Below are 20,278 nucleotides of genomic sequence, written 5' to 3' on the forward strand. Positions count from 1 at the left end.
TTCGATATAAGGATTCTTTGCAGTCAGGGCCAGGGGCCCCTGGGCACATCCTTTTTCCATTTCCCCCGGGAAAAAAAACTCAGCAGTCCAGGTTCCTGATGTCAGTTTGTAGGGCTCCCTTGGGTCTATCAGGGCAGCACAAGTTTGAGGTGGGGACAACTTCGGTCTGTGCTCCATCCTTCGATATAAGGATTCTTTACAGTCAGGCCCAGCCCAGGGCCGGGGACCCCTGGGCACAACCTTTTTGCATTTTCCCTGGGAAGGAAAACTCACCAGTCCAGGTTCCTGATGTCAGTTTGTAGGGCTCCCTTGGGTCTATCAGGGCAGCACAAGTTTGAGGTGGGGACAACTTCGGTGTGGGTTCCATCCTTCGATATAAGGATTCTTTGCAGTCAGGGCCAGGGGCCCCTGGGCACATCCTTTTTCCATTTTCCCTGGGAAAGAAAACTCAGCAGTCCAGGTTCCTGATGTCAGTTTGTAGGGCTCCCTTGGGTCTATCAGGGCAGCACAAGTTTGAGGTGGGGACAACTTCGGTGTGGGGTCCATCCTTCCATATAAGGATTCTTTGCAGTCAGGGCACAGCCCATGCCTGGGGGCCCCTGAGCACATCCTTTGGCCATTTTCCCTGGGAAAGAAAACTCAGCAGTCCAGGTTCCTGATGTCATTTTGTAGGGCTTACTTGGCTCTATCAGGGCAGCAAAAGTTTGAGGTGGGGACAACTTCGGTGTGGGGTGCATCCTTCGATATAAGGATTCTTTGCAGTCAGGGCCCAGCCCATGGCTGGGGGACCCTGGGCACATCCTTTTTCCATTTTCCCTGGGAAAGAAAACTCAGCAGTCCAGGTTCCTGATGTCAGTTTGTAGGGCTCCCTTGGGTCTATCAGGGCAGCACAAGTTTGAGGTGGGGACAACTTCGGTGTGGGGTGCATCCTTCGATATAAGGATTTTTTGCAGCCAGGGCCAGGGGCCCCTGGGCACATCCTTTTTCCATTTTCCCTGGGAAAGAAAACTCAGCAGTCCCGGTTCCTGATGTCAGTTTGTAGGGCTCCCTTGGGTCTATCAGGGCAGCACAAGTTTGAGGTTTCAACAACTTCGGTGTGGGGTCCATCCTTCGATATAAGGATTCTTTGCAGTCAAGCCCCAGCCCAGCGCCAGGGGACCCTGGGCACATCCTTTGGCCATTTTCCCTGGGAAGAAAAACTCACCAGTCCAGGTTCCTGAAGTCAGTTTGTAGGGCTCCCTTGGCTCTATCAGGGCAGCACAAGTTTGAGGTGGGGACAACTTCGGTGTGGGGTCCATCCTTCGATATAAGGATTTTTTGCAGTCAGGGCCCAGCCCATGGCTGGGGGACCCTGGGCACATCCTTTGGCCATTTTCCCTGGGAAGGAAAACTCAGCAGTCCAGGTTCCTGATGTCAGTTTGTAGGGCTCCCTTGGGTCTATCAGGGCAGCACAAGTTTGAGGTGGGGACAACTTCGGTGTGGGTTCCATCCTTCGATATAAGGATTCTTTGCAGTCAGGGCCAGGGGCCCCTGGGCACACCCTTTTTCCATTTTCCCTGGGAAAGAAAACTCAGCAGTCCAGGTTCCTGATGTCATTTTGTAGGGCTCCCTTGGGTCTATCAGGGCAGCACAAGTTTGAGGTGGGGACAACTTTGGTCTCGGGTCCATCCTTCGATATAAGGATTCTTTGCAGTCAGGGCCAGGGGCCCCTGGGCACACCCTTTTTCCATTTTCCCTGGGAAAGAAAACTCAGCAGTCCAGGTTCCTGATGTCAGTTTGTAGGGCTCCCTTGGGTCTATCAGGGCAGCACAAGTTTGAGGTGGGGACAAATTCAGTGTGGGCTCCATCCTTCGATATAAGGATTTTTTGCAGTCAGGGCCAGGGGCCCCTGGGCACATCCTTTTTCCATTTTCCCTGGGAAAGAAAACTCAGCAGTCCAGGTTCCTGATGTCAGTTTGTAGGGCTCCCTTGGGTCTATCAGGGCAGCACAAGTTTGAGGTGGGGACATCTTCGGTGTGGGGTCCATCCTTCGATATAAGGATTTTTTGCAGTCAGGGCCAGGGGCCCCTGGGCACATCCTTTTTCCATTTTCCCTGGGAAAGAAAACTCAGCAGTCCAGGTTCCTGATGTCACTTTGTAGGGCTCCCTTGGGTCTATCAGGGCAGCACAAGTTTGAGGTGGGGACAAATTCAGTGTGGGCTCCATCCTTCGATATAAGGATTTTTTGCAGTCAGGGCCAGGGGCCCCTGGGCACATCCTTTTTCCATTTTCCCTGGGAAAGAAAACTCAGCAGTCCAGGTTCCTGATGTCAGTTTGTAGGGCTCCCTTGGCTCTATCAGGGCAGCACAAGTTTGAGGTGGGGACAACTTCGGTGTGGGGTGCATCCTTCGATATAAGGATTCTTTGCAGTCAGGGCCCAGCCCATGGCTGGGGGACCCTGGGCACATCCTTTTTCCATTTTCCCTGGGAAAGAAAACTCAGCAGTCCAGGTTCCTGATGTCAGTTTGTAGGGCTCCCTTGGGTCTATCAGGGCAGCACAAGTTTGAGGTGGGGACAACTTCGGTGTGGGGTCCATCCTTTGATATAAGGATTTCTTGTAGTGAGGTCCCTGTCCAGCGCCAGGGGCCCCTGGGCACATCCTTTATCCATTTTCCCTGGGAAAGAAAACTCAGCAGTCCAGGTTCCTGATGTCAGTTTGTAGGGCTCCCTTGGGTCTATCTGGGCAGCACAAGTTTGAGGTGGGGACAATTTCGGTGTGGGGTCCATCCTTCGATATAAAGATTTTTTGCAGTCAGGGCCAGGGGCCCCTGGGCACAACCTTTTTCCATTTTCCCTGGGAAAGAAAACTCAGCAGTCCAGGTTCCTGATGTCAGTTTGTAGGGCTCCCTTGGGTCTATCAGGGCAGCACAAGTTTGAGGTGGGGACAACTTCGGTGTGGGGTCCATCCTTCGATATAAGGATTTTTTGCAGTGAGGCCCCTGCCCAGGGCCAGGGTCCCCTGGGCACATCCTTTTTCCATTTTCCCTGGGAAAGAAAACTCAGCAGTCCAGGTTCCTGATGTCAGTTTGTAGGGCTCCCTTGGGTCTATCAGGGCAGCACAAGTTTGAGGTGGGGACAACTTCGGTGTGGGGTCCATCCTTCGATATATGGATTTCTTGTAGTGAGGTTCGTGCCCAGGGCCAGGGGCCCCTGGACACATCCTTTTTCCATTTTCCCTGGGAAAGAAAACTCAGCAGTCCAGGTTCCTGATGTCAGTTTGTAGGGCTCCCTTGGGTCTATCAGGGCAGCACAAGTTTGAGGTGGGGACAACTTCGGTGTGGGGTCCATCCTTCGATATAAGGATTCTTTGCAGTCAGGGCCAGGGTCCCCCGGGCAGAACCTTTGGCCATTTTCCCTGGGAAAGAAAACTCAGCAGTCCAGGTTCCTGATGTCAGTTTGTAGGGCTCCCTTGGGTCTATCAGGGCAGCACAAGTTTGAGGTTTCAACAACTTCGGTGTGGGGTCCATCCTTCGATATAAGGATTCTTTGCAGTCAGGGCCAGGGGCCCGTGTGCACATCCTTTTTCCATTTTCCATGGGAAAGAAAACTCAGCAGTCCAGGTTCCTGATGTCAGTTTGTAGGGCTCCCTTGGGTCTATCAGGGCAGCACAAGTTTGAGGTGGGGACAACTTCGGTGTGGGGTCCATCCTTCGATATAAGGATTCTTTGCAGTCAGGGCCAGGGTCCCCCGGGCAGAACCTTTGGCCATTTTCCCTGGGAAAGAAAACTCAGCAGTCCAGGTTCCTGATGTCAGTTTGTAGGGCTCCCTTGGGTCTATCAGGGCAGCACAAGTTTGAGGTGGGGACAACTTCGGTGTGGGGTCCATCCTTCGATATAAGGATTCTTTGCAGTCAGGGCCAGGGGCCCCTGGGCACATCCTTTTTCCATTTTCCCTGGGAAAGAAAACTCAGCAGTCCCGGTTCCTGATGTCAGTTTGTAGGGCTCCCTTGGGTCTATCAGGGCAGCACAAGTTTGAGGTGGGGACAACTTCGGTGTGGGGTCCATCCTTCGATATAAGGATTCTTTGCAGACAGGCCCCACCCCAGGGCCAGGGGCCCCTGTGCACATCCTTTTTCCATTTTCCCTGGGAAAGAAAACTCAGCAGTCCAGGTTCCTGATGTCAGTTTGTAGGGCTCCCTTGGGTCTATCAGGGCAGCACAAGTTTGAGGTGGGGACAACTTCGGTGTGGGGTCCATCGTTCGATATAAGGATTCTTTGCAGTCAGGGCCAGGGTCCCCCGGGCAGAACCTTTGGCCATTTTCCCTGGGAAAGAAAACTCAGCAATCCAGGTTCCTGATGTCAATTTGTAGGGCTCCCTTGGGTCTATCAGGGCAGCACAAGTTTGAGGTGGAGACAACTTCGGTGTGGGGTCCATCCTTCGATATAAGGATTTTTTGCAGTCAGGCCCCAGCCCATGGCCAGGGGCCCCTGTGCACATCCTTTTTCCATTTTCCCTGGGAAAGAAAACTCAGCAGTCCAGGTTCCTGATGTCAGTTTCTAAGGCTCCTTTGGGTGTATCAGGGCAGCACAAGTTTGAGGTGGGGACAACTTCGGTGTGGGGTCCATCCTTCGATATAAGGATATTTTGCAGTCAGGGCCAGAGGCCCCTGGGCACATCCTTTTTCCATTTTCCCTGGGAAAGAAAATTCATCAGTCCAGGTTCCTGATGTCAGTTTGTAGAGCTCCCTTCGGTCTATCAGGGCAGCACAAGTTTGATGTGAGCACAACTTCGGTGTGGGGTCCATCCTTCGATATAAGGATTTTTTGCAGTGAATTCCCTGTCCAGGGCCAGGGGCCCCTTGGCACATACTTTTTCCATTTTCCCTGGGAAAGAAAACTCAGCAGTCCAGGTTCCTGATGTCAGTTTGTAGGGCTCCCTTGGGTCTATCAGGGCAGCACAAGTTTGAGGTGGGGACAATTTCGGTGTGGGGTCCATCCTTCGATATAAGGATTCTTTGCAGTCAGGGCCAGGGGCCCCTGGGCACATCCTTTTTCCATTTTCCCTGGGAAAGAAAACTCAGCAGTCCAGGTTCCTGATGTCAGTTTGTAGGGCTCCCTTGGGTCTATCAGGGCAGCACAAGTTTGAGGTGGGGACAACTTCGGTGTGGGGTCCATCTTTCGATATATGGATTTTTTGTAGTGAGGTCCCTGTCCATGGCCAGGGGCCCCTGTACACATCCTTTTTCCATTTTCCCTGGGAAAGAAAACTCAGCAGTCCAGGTTCCTGATGTCAGTTTGTAGGGCTCCCTTGGGTCTATCAGGGCAGCACAAGTTGAGGTGGGGACAACTTCGGTGTGGGGTGCATCCTTCGATATAAAGATTTTTTGCAGTTAGGGCCAGGGGCCCCTGGGCACATCCTTTTTCCATTTTCCCTGGGAAAGAAAACTCAGCAGTCCCGGTTCCTGATGTCAGTTTGTAGGGCTCCCTTGGGTCTATCTGGGCAGCACAAGTTTGAGGTGGGGACAACTTCGGTGTGGGGTCCATCCTTCGATATAAGGATTCTTTGCAGTCACGTCCCAGCCCAGGGCCAGGGGCCCCTGTGCACATCCTTTTTCCATTTTCCCTGGGAAAGAAAACTCAGCAGTCCAGGTTCCTGATGTCAGTTTGTAGGGCTCCCTTGGGTCTATCAGGGCAGCACAAGTTTGAGGTGGGGACAACTTCGGTGTGGGTTCCATCCTTCGATATAAGGATTCTTTGCAGTCAGGGCCAGGGGACCCTGGGCACATCCTTTTTCCATTTTCCCTGGGAAAGAAAACTCAGCAGTCCAGGTTCCTGATGTCAGTTTGTAGGGCTCCCTTGGGTCTATCAGGGCAGCACAAGTTTGAGATGGGGACAACTTCAGTGTGGGGTCCATCCTTCGATATAAGGATTCTTTGCAGTCAGGGCCAGGGGCCCCTGGGCACATCCTTTTTCCATTTTCCCTGGGAAAGAAAACTCAGCAGTCCAGGTTCCTGATGTCAGTTTGTAGGGCTCCCTTGGGTCTATCAGGGCAGCACAAGTTTGAGGTGGGGACAACTTCGGTCGGGGGTGCATCCTTCGATATAAGGATTCTTTGCAGTCAGGGCCAGGGGCCCCTGGGCACATCCTTTTTCCATTTTCCCTGGGAAAGAAAACTCAGCAGTCCAGGTTCCTGATGTCAGTTTGTAGGGCTCCCTTGGCTCTATCAGGGCAGCACAAGTTTGAGGTGGGTACAACTTCGGTCTGTGCTCCATTCGTCGATATAAGGATTCTTTACAGTCAGGCCCAGCCCAGGGCCGGGGACCCCTGGGCACATCCTTTTTCCATTTTCCCTGGGAAAGAAAACTCAGCAGTCCAGGTTCCTGATGTCAGTTTGTAGGGCTCCCTTGCGTCTATCAGGGCAGCACAAGTTTGAGGTGGGGACAACTTCGGTCTGTGCTCCATCCTTCGATATAAGGATTCTTTGCAGTCAAGCCCCAGCCCAGCGCCAGGGGACCCTGGGCACATCCTTTGGCCATTTTCCCTGGGAAGAAAAACTCACCAGTCCAGGTTCCTGAAGTCAGTTTGTAGGGCTCCCTTGGCTCTATCAGGGCAGCACAAGTTTGAGGTGGGGACAACTTCGGTGTGGGGTCCATCCTTCGATATAAGGATTTTTTGCAGTCAGGGCCCAGCCCATGGCTGGGGGACCCTGGGCACATCCTTTGGCCATTTTCCCTGGGAAGGAAAACTCAGCAGTCCAGGTTCCTGATGTCAGTTTGTAGGGCTCCCTTGGGTCTATCAGGGCAGCACAAGTTTGAGGTGGGGACAACTTCGGTGTGGGTTCCATCCTTCGATATAAGGATTCTTTGCAGTCAGGGCCAGGGGCCCCTGGGCACACCCTTTTTCCATTTTCCCTGGGAAAGAAAACTCAGCAGTCCAGGTTCCTGATGTCATTTTGTAGGGCTCCCTTGGGTCTATCAGGGCAGCACAAGTTTGAGGTGGGGACAACTTTGGTCTCGGGTCCATCCTTCGATATAAGGATTCTTTGCAGTCAGGGCCAGGGGCCCCTGGGCACACCCTTTTTCCATTTTCCCTGGGAAAGAAAACTCAGCAGTCCAGGTTCCTGATGTCAGTTTGTAGGGCTCCCTTGGGTCTATCAGGGCAGCACAAGTTTGAGGTGGGGACAACTTCGGTGTGGGCTCCATCCTTCGATATAAGGATTTTTTGCAGTCAGGGCCAGGGGCCCCTGGGCACATCCTTTTTCCATTTTCCCTGGGAAAGAAAACTCAGCAGTCCAGGTTCCTGATGTCAGTTTGTAGGGCTCCCTTGGGTCTATCAGGGCAGCACAAGTTTGAGGTGGGGACATCTTCGGTGTGGGGTCCATCCTTCGATATAAGGATTTTTTGCAGTCAGGGCCAGGGGCCCCTGGGCACATCCTTTTTCCATTTTCCCTGGGAAAGAAAACTCAGCAGTCCAGGTTCCTGATGTCACTTTGTAGGGCTCCCTTGGGTCTATCAGGGCAGCACAAGTTTGAGGTGGGGACAAATTCAGTGTGGGCTCCATCCTTCGATATAAGGATTTTTTGCAGTCAGGGCCAGGGGCCCCTGGGCACATCCTTTTTCCATTTTCCCTGGGAAAGAAAACTCAGCAGTCCAGGTTCCTGATGTCAGTTTGTAGGGCTCCCTTGGCTCTATCAGGGCAGCACAAGTTTGAGGTGGGGACAACTTCGGTGTGGGGTGCATCCTTCGATATAAGGATTCTTTGCAGTCAGGGCCCAGCCCATGGCTGGGGGACCCTGGGCACATCCTTTTTCCATTTTCCCTGGGAAAGAAAACTCAGCAGTCCAGGTTCCTGATGTCAGTTTGTAGGGCTCCCTTGGGTCTATCAGGGCAGCACAAGTTTGAGGTGGGGACAACTTCGGTCTCGGGTCCATCCTTCGATATAAGGATTCTTTGCAGTCAGGGCCAGGGGCCCATGGGCACATCCTTTTTCCATTTCCCCCGGGAAAGAAAACTCAGCAGTCCAGGTTCCTGATGTCAGTTTGTAGGCCTCCCTTGGGTCTATCAGGGCCTCAAAAGTTTGAGGTGGGGACAACTTCGGTGCGGGGTGCATCCTTCGATATAAGGATTCTTTGCAGTCAGGGCCCAGCCCATGGCTGGGGGACCCTGGGCACATCCTTTTTCCATTTTCCCTGGGAAAGAAAACTCAGCAGTCCAGGTTCCTGATGTCAGTTTGTAGGGCTCCCTTGGGTCTATCAGGGCAGCACAAGTTTGAGGTGGGGACAACTTCGGTCTGAGCTGCATCCTTCGATGTAAGGATTCTTTGCAGTCAGGGCCAGGGGCCCCTGGGCACATCCTTTTTCGATTTTCCCTGGGAAAGAAAACTCAGCAGTCCAGGTTCCTGATGTCAGTTTGTAGGGCTCCCTTGGGTCTATCAGGGCAGCACAAGTTTGAGGTGGGGACAACTTCGGTGTGGGGTGCATCCTTCGATATAAGGATTCTTTGCAGTCAGGGCCCAGCCCATGGCTGGGGGACCCTGGGCACATCCTTTGGCCATTTTCCCTGGGAAAGAAAACTCAGCAGTCCAGGTTCCTGATGTCAGTTTGTAGGGCTCCCTTGGGTCTATCAGGGCAGCACAAGTTTGAGGTGGGGACAACTTCGGTCTCGGGTCCATCCTTCGATATAAGGATTTTTTGCAGTCAGGGCCAGGGGCCCCTGGGCACATCCTTTTTCCATTTTCCCTGGGAAAGAAAACTCAGCAGTCCAGGTTCCTGATGTCAGTTTGTAGGGCTCCCTTGGGTCTATCAGGGCAGCACAAGTTTGAGGTGGGGACAACTTCGGTGTGGGGTGCATCCTTCGATATAAGGATTTTTTGCAGCCAGGGCCAGGGGCCCCTGGGCACATCCTTTTTCCATTTTCCCTGGGAAAGAAAACTCAGCAGTCCAGGTTCCTGATGTCAGTTTGTAGGGCTCCCTTGGGTGTATCAGGGCAGCACAAGTTTGAGGTTTCAACAACTTCGGTGTGGGGTCCATCCTTCGATATAAGGATTCTTTGCAGTCAGGGCCCAGCCAATGGCTGGGGGACCCTGGGCACATCCTTTGGCCATTTTCCCTGGGAAAGAAAACTCAACAGTCCAGGTTCCTGATGTCAGTTTGTAGGGCTCCCTTGGGTCTATCAGGGCAGCACAAGTTTGAGGTGGGGACAACTTCGGTGTGGGTTCCATCCTTCGATATAAGGATTCTTTGCAGTCAGGGCCAGGGGCCCCTGGGCACATCCTTTGGCCATTTTCCCTGGGAAAGAAAACTCAGCATTCCAGGTTCCTGATGTCAGTTTGTAGGGCTCCCTTGGGTGTATCAGGGCAGCACAAGTTTGAGGTGGGGACAACTTCGGTGTCGGGTCCATCCTTCGATATAAGGATTTTTTGTAGTCAGGGCCAGGGGCCCAGGGCCAGGGGCCCCTGTGCACATCCTTTTTCCATTTTCCCTGGGAAAGAAAACTCAGCAGTCCAGGTTCCTGATGTCAGTTTGTAGGGCTCCCTTGGGTCTATCAGGGCAGCACAAGTTTGAGGTGGGGAAAACTTCGGTGTGGGGTGCATCCTTCGATATAAGGATTTTTTGCAGTCAGGCCCAGCCCATGGCTAGGGGACACTGGGCACATCCTTTTTCCATTTTCCCTGGGAAAGAAAACTCAGCAGTCCAGGTTCCTGATGTCAGTTTGTAGGGCTCCCTTGGTTCTATCAGGGCAGCACAAGTTTGAGGTGGGGACAACTTCGGTCTCGGGTACATCCTTCGATATAAGGATTCTTTGCAGTCAGGGCCAGGGGCCCCTGGGCACATCCTTTTTCCATTTCCCCCAGGAAAGAAAACTCAGCAGTCCAGGTTCCTGATGTCAGTTTGTAGGGCTCCCTTGGGTCTATCAGGGCAGCACAAGTTTGAGGTGGGGACAACTTCGGTGCGGGGTGCATCCTTCGATATAAGGATTCTTTGCAGTCAGGGCCAGGGGCCCCTGGGCACATCCTTTTTCCATTTTCCCTGGGAAAGAAAACTCAGCAGTCCAGGTTCCTGATGTCATTTTGTAGGGCTCACTTGGGTGTGTCAGGGCAGCACAAGTTTGAGGTGGGGACAACTTCGGTCTCGGGTCCATCCTTCGATATAAGGATTCTTTGCAGTCAGGGCCAGGGGCCCCTGGGCACATCCTTTTTCCATTTCCCCCGGGAAAAAAAACTCAGCAGTCCAGGTTCCTGATGTCAGTTTGTAGGGCTCCCTTGGGTCTATCAGGGCAGCACAAGTTTGAGGTGGCGACAACTTCGGTCTGAGCTGCATCCTTCGATATAAGGATTCTTTGCAGTCAGGGCCAGGGGCCCATGGGCACATCCTTTTTCCATTTCCCCCGGGAAAGAAAACTCAGCAGTCCAGGTTCCTGATGTCAGTTTGTAGGCCTCCCTTGGGTCTATCAGGGCCTCAAAAGTTTGAGGTGGGGACAACTTCGGTGCGGGGTGCATCCTTCGATATAAGGATTCTTTGCAGTCAGGGCCCAGCCCATGGCTGGGGGACCCTGGGCACATCCTTTTTCCATTTTCCCTGGGAAAGAAAACTCAGCAGTCCAGGTTCCTGATGTCAGTTTGTAGGGCTCCCTTGGGTCTATCAGGGCAGCACAAGTTTGAGGTGGGGACAACTTCGGTCTGAGCTGCATCCTTCGATGTAAGGATTCTTTGCAGTCAGGGCCAGGGGCCCCTGGGCACATCCTTTTTCGATTTTCCCTGGGAAAGAAAACTCAGCAGTCCAGGTTCCTGATGTCAGTTTGTAGGGCTCCCTTGGGTCTATCAGGGCAGCACAAGTTTGAGGTGGGGACAACTTCGGTGTGGGGTGCATCCTTCGATATAAGGATTCTTTGCAGTCAGGGCCCAGCCCATGGCTGGGGGACCCTGGGCACATCCTTTGGCCATTTTCCCTGGGAAAGAAAACTCAGCAGTCCAGGTTCCTGATGTCAGTTTGTAGGGCTCCCTTGGGTCTATCAGGGCAGCACAAGTTTGAGGTGGGGACAACTTCGGTCTCGGGTCCATCCTTCGATATAAGGATTTTTTGCAGTCAGGGCCAGGGGCCCCTGGGCACATCCTTTTTCCATTTTCCCTGGGAAAGAAAACTCAGCAGTCCAGGTTCCTGATGTCAGTTTGTAGGGCTCCCTTGGGTCTATCAGGGCAGCACAAGTTTGAGGTGGGGACAACTTCGGTGTGGGGTGCATCCTTCGATATAAGGATTTTTTGCAGCCAGGGCCAGGGGCCCCTGGGCACATCCTTTTTCCATTTTCCCTGGGAAAGAAAACTCAGCAGTCCAGGTTCCTGATGTCAGTTTGTAGGGCTCCCTTGGGTGTATCAGGGCAGCACAAGTTTGAGGTTTCAACAACTTCGGTGTGGGGTCCATCCTTCGATATAAGGATTCTTTGCAGTCAGGGCCCAGCCAATGGCTGGGGGACCCTGGGCACATCCTTTGGCCATTTTCCCTGGGAAAGAAAACTCAACAGTCCAGGTTCCTGATGTCAGTTTGTAGGGCTCCCTTGGGTCTATCAGGGCAGCACAAGTTTGAGGTGGGGACAACTTCGGTGTGGGTTCCATCCTTCGATATAAGGATTCTTTGCAGTCAGGGCCAGGGGCCCCTGGGCACATCCTTTGGCCATTTTCCCTGGGAAAGAAAACTCAGCATTCCAGGTTCCTGATGTCAGTTTGTAGGGCTCCCTTGGGTGTATCAGGGCAGCACAAGTTTGAGGTGGGGACAACTTCGGTGTCGGGTCCATCCTTCGATATAAGGATTTTTTGTAGTCAGGGCCAGGGGCCCAGGGCCAGGGGCCCCTGTGCACATCCTTTTTCCATTTTCCCTGGGAAAGAAAACTCAGCAGTCCAGGTTCCTGATGTCAGTTTGTAGGGCTCCCTTGGGTCTATCAGGGCAGCACAAGTTTGAGGTGGGGAAAACTTCGGTGTGGGGTGCATCCTTCGATATAAGGATTTTTTGCAGTCAGGCCCAGCCCATGGCTAGGGGACACTGGGCACATCCTTTTTCCATTTTCCCTGGGAAAGAAAACTCAGCAGTCCAGGTTCCTGATGTCAGTTTGTAGGGCTCCCTTGGTTCTATCAGGGCAGCACAAGTTTGAGGTGGGGACAACTTCGGTCTCGGGTACATCCTTCGATATAAGGATTCTTTGCAGTCAGGGCCAGGGGCCCCTGGGCACATCCTTTTTCCATTTCCCCCAGGAAAGAAAACTCAGCAGTCCAGGTTCCTGATGTCAGTTTGTAGGGCTCCCTTGGGTCTATCAGGGCAGCACAAGTTTGAGGTGGGGACAACTTCGGTGCGGGGTGCATCCTTCGATATAAGGATTCTTTGCAGTCAGGGCCAGGGGCCCCTGGGCACATCCTTTTTCCATTTTCCCTGGGAAAGAAAACTCAGCAGTCCAGGTTCCTGATGTCATTTTGTAGGGCTCACTTGGGTGTGTCAGGGCAGCACAAGTTTGAGGTGGGGACAACTTCGGTCTCGGGTCCATCCTTCGATATAAGGATTCTTTGCAGTCAGGGCCAGGGGCCCCTGGGCACATCCTTTTTCCATTTCCCCCGGGAAAAAAAACTCAGCAGTCCAGGTTCCTGATGTCAGTTTGTAGGGCTCCCTTGGGTCTATCAGGGCAGCACAAGTTTGAGGTGGCGACAACTTCGGTCTGAGCTGCATCCTTCGATATAAGGATTCTTTGCAGTCAGGGCCAGGGGCCCCTGGGCACATCCTTTTTCCATTTTCCCTGGGAAAGAAAACTCAGCAGTCCAGGTTCCTGATGTCAGTTTGTAGGGCTCCCTTGGGTCTATCAGGGCAGCACAAGTTTGAGGTGGGGACAACTTCGGTCTGTGCTCCATTCTTCGATATAAGGATTCTTTACAGTCAGGCCCAGCCCAGGGCCGGGGACCCCTGGGCGCATCCTTTTTCCATTTTCCCTGGGAAAGAAAACTCAGCAGTCCAGGTTCCTGATGTCAGTTTGTAGGGCTCCCTTGCGTCTATCAGGGCAGCACAAGTTTGAGGTGGGGACAACTTCGGTCTGTGCTCCATTCTTCGATATAAGGATTCTTTGCAGTCAAGCCCCAGCCCAGCGCCAGGGGACCCTGGGCACATCCTTTGGCCATTTTCCCTGGGAAGAAAAACTCACCAGTCCAGGTTCCTGAAGTCAGTTTGTAGGGCTCCCTTGGCTCTATCAGGGCAGCACAAGTTTGAGGTGGGGACAACTTCGGTGTGGGGTGCATCCTTCGATATAAGGGTTCTTTGCAGTCAGGGCCCAGCCCATGGCTGGGGGACCCTGGGCACATCCTTTGGCCATTTTCCCTGGGAAGGAAAACTCAGCAGTCCAGGTTCCTGATGTCAGTTTGTAGGGCTCCCTTGGGTCTATCAGGGCAGCACAAGTTTGAGGTGGGGACAACTTCGGTGTGGGGTCCATCGTTCGATATAAGGATTCTTTGCAGTCAGGGCCAGGGGCCCCTGGGCACACCCTTTTTCCATTTTCCCTGGGAAAGAAAACTCAGCAGTCCAGGTTCCTGATGTCATTTTGTAGGGCTCCCTTGGGTCTATCAGGGCAGCAAAAGTTTGAGGTGGGGACAACTTTGGTCTCGGGTCCATCCTTCGATATAAGGATTCTTTACAGTCAGGGCCAGGGGCCCCTGGGCACACCCTTTTTCCATTTTCCCTGGGAAAGAAAACTCAGCAGTCCAGGTTCCTGATGTCAGTTTGTAGGGCTCCCTTGGGTCTATCAGGGCAGCACAAGTTTGAGGTGGGGACAACTTCGGTGTGGGGTGCATCCTTCGATATAAGGATTCTTTGCAGTCAGGGCCAGGGGCCCCTGGGCACATCCTTTTTCCATTTTCCCTGGGTAAGAAAACTCAGCAGTCCAGGTTCCTGATGTCAGTTTGTAGGGCTCCCTTGGGTCTATCAGGGCAGCTCAAGTTTGAGGTGGGGACAACTTCGGTCTCGGGTCCATCCTTCGATATAAGGATTCTTTGCAGTCAGGGCCCAGCCCATGGCTGGGGGACCCTGGGCACATCCTTTTTCCATTTTCCCTGGGAAAGAAAACTCAGCAGTCCAGGTTCCTGATGTCAGTTTGTAGGGCTCCCTTGGGTCTATCAGGGCAGCACAAGTTTGAGGTGGGGACAACTTCGGTCTGAGCTGCATCCTTCGATGTAAGGATTCTTTGCAGTCAGGGCAAGGGGCCCCTGGGCACATCCTTTTTCCATTTTCCCTGGGAAAGAAAACTCAGCAGTCCAGGTTCCTGATGTCAGTTTGTAGAGCTCCCTTGGCTCTATCAGGGCAGCACAAGTTTGAGGTGGGGACAACTTCGGTGTGGGGTCCATCCTTCGATATAAGGATTCTTTGCAGTCAGGGCCAGGGGCCCCTGGGCACATCCTTTTTCCATTTCCCCCGGGAAAAAAAACTCAGCAGTCCAGGTTCCTGATGTCAGTTGGTAGGGCTCCCTTGGGTCTATCAGGGCAGCACAAGTTTGAGGTGGCGACAACTTCGGTCTGAGCTGCATCCTTCGATATAAGGATTCTTTGCAGTCAGGGCCAGGGGCCCCTGGGCACATCCTTTTTCCATTTTCCCTGGGAAAGAAAACTCAGCAGTCCAGGTTCCTGATGTCAGTTTGTAGGGCTCCCTTGGGTCTATCAGGGCAGCACAAGTTTGAGGTGGGGACAACTTCGGTGTGGGGTCCATCCTTCGATATAAGGATTCTTTGCAGTCAGGGCCCAGCCAATGGCTGGGGGACCCTGGGCACATCCTTTTTCCATTTTCCCTGGGAAAGAAAACTCAGCAGTCCAGGTTCCTGATGTCAGTTTGTAGGGCTCCCTTGGGTCTATCAGGGCAGCACAAGTTTGAGGTGGGGACAACTTCGGTCTGAGCTGCATTCTTCGATATAAGGATTCTTTGCACTCAGGGCCAGGGGCCCCTGTGCACATCCTTTTTCCATTTTCCCTGGGAAAGAAAACTCAGCAGTCCAGGTTCCTGATGTCAGTTTGTAGGGCTCCCTTGGGTCTATCAGGGCAGCACAAGTTTGAGGTGGGGACAACTTCGGTCTCGGGTCCATCCTTCGATATAAGGATTCTTTGCAGTCAGGGCCAGGGGCCCCTGGGCACATCCTTTTTCCATTTCCCCCGGGAAAGAAAACTCAGCAGTCCAGGTTCCTGATGTCAGTTTGTAGGGCTCCCTTGGGTCTATCAGGGCAGCACAAGTTTGAGGTGGGGACAACTTCAGTGTGGGGTCCATCCTTCGATATAAGGATTCTTTGCAGTCAGGGCCCAGCCCATGGCTGGGGGCCCCTGGGCACATCCTTTTTCCATTTTCCCTGGGAAAGAAAACTCAGCAGTCCAGGTTCCTGATGTCAGTTTGTAGGGCTCCCTTGGGTCTATCAGGGCAGCACAAGTTTGAGGTGGGGACAACTTCGGTCTGTGCTCCATCCTTCGATATAAGGATTCTTTGCAGTCAGGGCCAGGGGCCCCTGGGCACATCCTTTTTCCATTTTCCCTGGGAAAGAGAACTCAGCAGTCCAGGTTCCTGATGTCATTTTGTAGGGCTCCCTTGGGTCTATCAGGGCAGCACAAGTTTGAGGTGGGGACAACTTCAGTGTGGGGTCCATCCTTCGATATAAGGATTCTTTGCAGTCAGGGCCAGGGGCCCCTGGGCACATCCTTTTTCCATTTCCCCCGGGAAAAAAAACTCAGCAGTCCAGGTTCCTGATGTCAGTTTGTAGGGCTCCCTTGGGTCTATCAGGGCAGCACAAGTTTGAGGTGGGGACAACTTCGGTCTGTGCTCCATCCTTCGATATAAGGATTCTTTACAGTCAGGCCCAGCCCAGGGCCGGGGACCCCTGGGCACAACCTTTTTGCATTTTCCCTGGGAAGGAAAACTCACCAGTCCAGGTTCCTGATGTCAGTTTGTAGGGCTCCCTTGGGTCTATCAGGGCAGCACAAGTTTGAGGTGGGGACAACTTCGGTGTGGGGTGCATCCTTCGATATAAGGATTCTTTGCAGTCAGGGCCAGGGGCCCCTGGGCACATCCTTTTTCCATTTTCCCTGGGAAAGAAAACTCAGCAGTCCAGGTTCCTGATGTCAGTTTGTAGGGCTCCCTTGGGTCTATCAGGGCAGCACAAGTTTGAGGTGGGGACAACTTCGGTGTGGGGTCCATCCTTCCATATAAGGATTCTTTGCAGTCAGGGCACAGCCCATGCCTGGGGGCCCCTGAGCACATCCTTTGGCCATTTTCCCTGGGAAAGAAAACTCAGCAGTCCAGGTTCCTGATGTCATTTTGTAGGGCTTACTTGGCTCTATCAGGGCAGCAAAAGTTTGAGGTGGGGACAACTTCGGTGTGGGGTGCATCCTTCGATATAAGGATTCTTTGCAGTCAGGGCCCAGCCCATGGCTGGGGGACCCTGGGCACATCCTTTTTCCATTTTCCCTGGGAAAGAAAACTCAGCAGTCCAGGTTCCTGATGTCAGTTTGTAGGGCTCCCTTGGGTCTATCAGGGCAGCACAAGTTTGAGGTGGGGACAACTTCGGTGTGGGGTGCATCCTTCGATATAAGGATTTTTTGCAGCCAGGGCCAGGGGCCCCTGGGCACATCCTTTTTCCATTTTCCCTGGGAAAGAAAACTCAGCAGTCCCGGTTCCTGATGTCAGTTTGTAGGGCTCCCTTGGGTCTATCAGGGCAGCACAAGTTTGAGGTTTCAACAACTTCGGTGTGGGGTCCATCCTTCGATATAAGGATTCTTTGCAGTCAGGGCCCAGCCAATGGCTGGGGGACCCTGGGCACATCCTTTGGCCATTTTCCCTGGGAAAGAAAACTCAACAGTCCAGGTTCCTGATGTCAGTTTGTAGGGCTCCCTTGGGTCTATCAGGGCAGCACAAGTTTGAGGTGGGGACAACTTCGGTGTGGGTTCCATCCTTCGATATAAGGATTCTTTGCAGTCAGGGCCAGGGGCCCCTGGGCACATCCTTTGGCCATTTTCCCTGGGAAAGAAAACTCAGCATTCCAGGTTCCTGATGTCAGTTTGTAGGGCTCCCTTGGGTGTATCAGGGCAGCACAAGTTTGAGGTGGGGACAACTTCGGTGTGGGGTCCATCCTTCGATATAAGGATTTTTTGTAGTCAGGGCCAGGGGCCCAGGACCAGGGGCCCCTGTGCACATCCTTTTTCCATTTTCCCTGGGAAAGAAAACTCAGCAGTCCAGGTTCCTGATGTCAGTTTGTAGGGCTCCCTTGGGTCTATCAGGGCAGCACAAGTTTGAGGTGGGGACAACTTCGGTGTGGGGTCCATCCTTAGATATAATGATTTCTTGTAGTGAGGTCCCTGCCAAGGGCCAGGGGCCGCTGGGCACATCCTTTTTCCATTTTCCCTGGGAAAGAAAACTCAGCAGTCCAGGTTCCTGATGTCAGTTTGTAGGGCTCCCTTGGGTGTATCAGGGCAGCACAAGTTTGAGGTGGGGACAACTTCGGTGTGGCGTCCATCCTTCGATATAAGGATTTTTTGTAGTCAGGGCCAGGGGCCCCTGGGCACATCCTTTTTCCATTTTCCCTGGGAAAGAAAACTCAGCAGTCCAGGTTCCTGATGTCAGTTTGTAGGGCTCCCTTGGGTCTATCAGGGCAGCACAAGTTTGAGGTGGGGACAACTTCGGTGTGGGGTGCATCCTTCGATATAAGGATTCTTTGCAGTCAGGGCCCAGCCAATGGCTGGGGGACCCTGGGCACATCCTTTTTCCATTTTCCCTGGGAAAGAAAACTCAGCAGTCCAGGTTCCTGATGTCAGTTTGTAGGGCTCCCTTGGGTCTATCAGGGCAGCACAAGTTTGAGGTGGGGACAACTTCGGTCTCGGGTCCATCCTTCGATATAAGGATTCTTTGCAGTCAGGGCCAGGGGCCCCTGGGCACATCCTTTTTCCATTTCCCCCGGGAAAGAAAACTCAGCAGTCCAGGTTCCTGATGTCAGTTTGTAGGGCTCCCTTGGGTCTATCAGGGCAGCACAATTTTGAGGTGGGGACAACTTCACTTTGGGGTCCATCCTTCGATATAAGGATACTTTGCAGTCAGGGCCAGGGGCCCCTGGGCACATCCTTTTTCCATTTTCCCTGGGAAAGAAAACTCAGCAGTCCAGGTTCCTGATGTCAGTTTGTAGGGCTCCCTTGGGTCTATCAGGGCAGCACAAGTTTGAGGTGGGTACAACTTCGGTCTGAGCTGCATCCTTCGATATAAGGATTCTTTGCAGTCAGGGCCAGGGGCCCCTGGGCACATCCTTTTTCCATTTTCCCTGGGAAAGAAAACTCAGCAGTCCAGGTTCCTGATGTCATTTTGTAGGGCTCCCTTGGGTCTATCAGGGCAGCACAAGTTTGAGGTGGGGACAACTTCAGTGTGGGGTCCATCCTTCGATATAAGGATTCTTTGCAGTCAGGGCCAGGGGCCCCTGGGCACATCCTTTTTCCATTTCCCCCGGGAAAAAAAACTCAGCAGTCCAGGTTCCTGATGTCAGTTTGTAGGGCTCCCTTGGGTCTATCAGGGCAGCACAAGTTTGAAGTGGGGACAACTTCGGTGTGGGGTGCATCCTTCGATATAAGGATTCTTTGCAGTCAGGGCCAGGGGCCCCTGGGCACACCCTTTTTCCATTTTCCCTGGGAAAGAAAACTCAGCAGTCCAGGTTCCTGATGTCATTTTGTAGGGCTCACTTGGGTGTGTCAGGGCAGCACAAGTTTGAGGTGGGGACAACTTCGGTCTCGGGTCCATCCTTCGATATAAGGATTCTTTGCAGTCAGGGCCAGGGGCCCCTGGGCACATCCTTTTTCCATTTCCCCCGGGAAAAAAAACTCAGCAGTCCAGGTTCCTGATGTCAGTTTGTAGGGCTCCCTTGGGTCTATCAGGGCAGCACAAGTTTGAGGTGGCGACAACTTCGGTCTGAGCTGCATCCTTCGATATAAGGATTCTTTGCAGTCAGGGCCAGGGGCCCCTGGGCACATCCTTTTTCCATTTTCCCTGGGAAAGAAAACTCAGCAGTCCAGGTTCCTGATGTCAGTTTGTAGGGCTCCCTTGGGTCTATCAGGGCAGCACAAGTTTGAGGTGGGGACAACTTCGGTCTGTGCTCCATTCTTCGATATAAGGATTCTTTACAGTCAGGCCCAGCCCAGGGCCGGGGACCCCTGGGCGCATCCTTTTTCCATTTTCCCTGGGAAAGAAAACTCAGCAGTCCAGGTTCCTGATGTCAGTTTGTAGGGCTCCCTTGCGTCTATCAGGGCAGCACAAGTTTGAGGTGGGGACAACTTCGGTCTGTGCTCCATTCTTCGATATAAGGATTCTTTGCAGTCAAGCCCCAGCCCAGCGCCAGGGGACCCTGGGCACATCCTTTGGCCATTTTCCCTGGGAAGAAAAACTCACCAGTCCAGGTTCCTGAAGTCAGTTTGTAGGGCTCCCTTGGCTCTATCAGGGCAGCACAAGTTTGAGGTGGGGACAACTTCGGTGTGGGGTGCATCCTTCGATATAAGGGTTCTTTGCAGTCAGGGCCCAGCCCATGGCTGGGGGACCCTGGGCACATCCTTTGGCCATTTTCCCTGGGAAGGAAAACTCAGCAGTCCAGGTTCCTGATGTCAGTTTGTAGGGCTCCCTTGGGTCTATCAGGGCAGCACAAGTTTGAGGTGGGGACAACTTCGGTGTGGGGTCCATCGTTCGATATAAGGATTCTTTGCAGTCAGGGCCAGGGGCCCCTGGGCACACCCTTTTTCCATTTTCCCTGGGAAAGAAAACTCAGCAGTCCAGGTTCCTGATGTCATTTTGTAGGGCTCCCTTGGGTCTATCAGGGCAGCAAAAGTTTGAGGTGGGGACAACTTTGGTCTCGGGTCCATCCTTCGATATAAGGATTCTTTACAGTCAGGGCCAGGGGCCCCTGGGCACACCCTTTTTCCATTTTCCCTGGGAAAGAAAACTCAGCAGTCCAGGTTCCTGATGTCAGTTTGTAGGGCTCCCTTGGGTCTATCAGGGCAGCACAAGTTTGAGGTGGGGACAACTTCGGTGTGGGGTGCATCCTTCGATATAAGGATTCTTTGCAGTCAGGGCCAGGGGCCCCTGGGCACATCCTTTTTCCATTTTCCCTGGGTAAGAAAACTCAGCAGTCCAGGTTCCTGATGTCAGTTTGTAGGGCTCCCTTGGGTCTATCAGGGCAGCTCAAGTTTGAGGTGGGGACAACTTCGGTCTCGGGTCCATCCTTCGATATAAGGATTCTTTGCAGTCAGGGCCCAGCCCATGGCTGGGGGACCCTGGGCACATC

Source organism: Lonchura striata, chromosome 25, assembly GCF_050655825.1.
Source record: "Lonchura striata isolate lonStrDom1 chromosome 25, ASM5065582v1, whole genome shotgun sequence".
Lineage (NCBI taxonomy): Eukaryota > Metazoa > Chordata > Aves > Passeriformes > Estrildidae > Lonchura > Lonchura striata.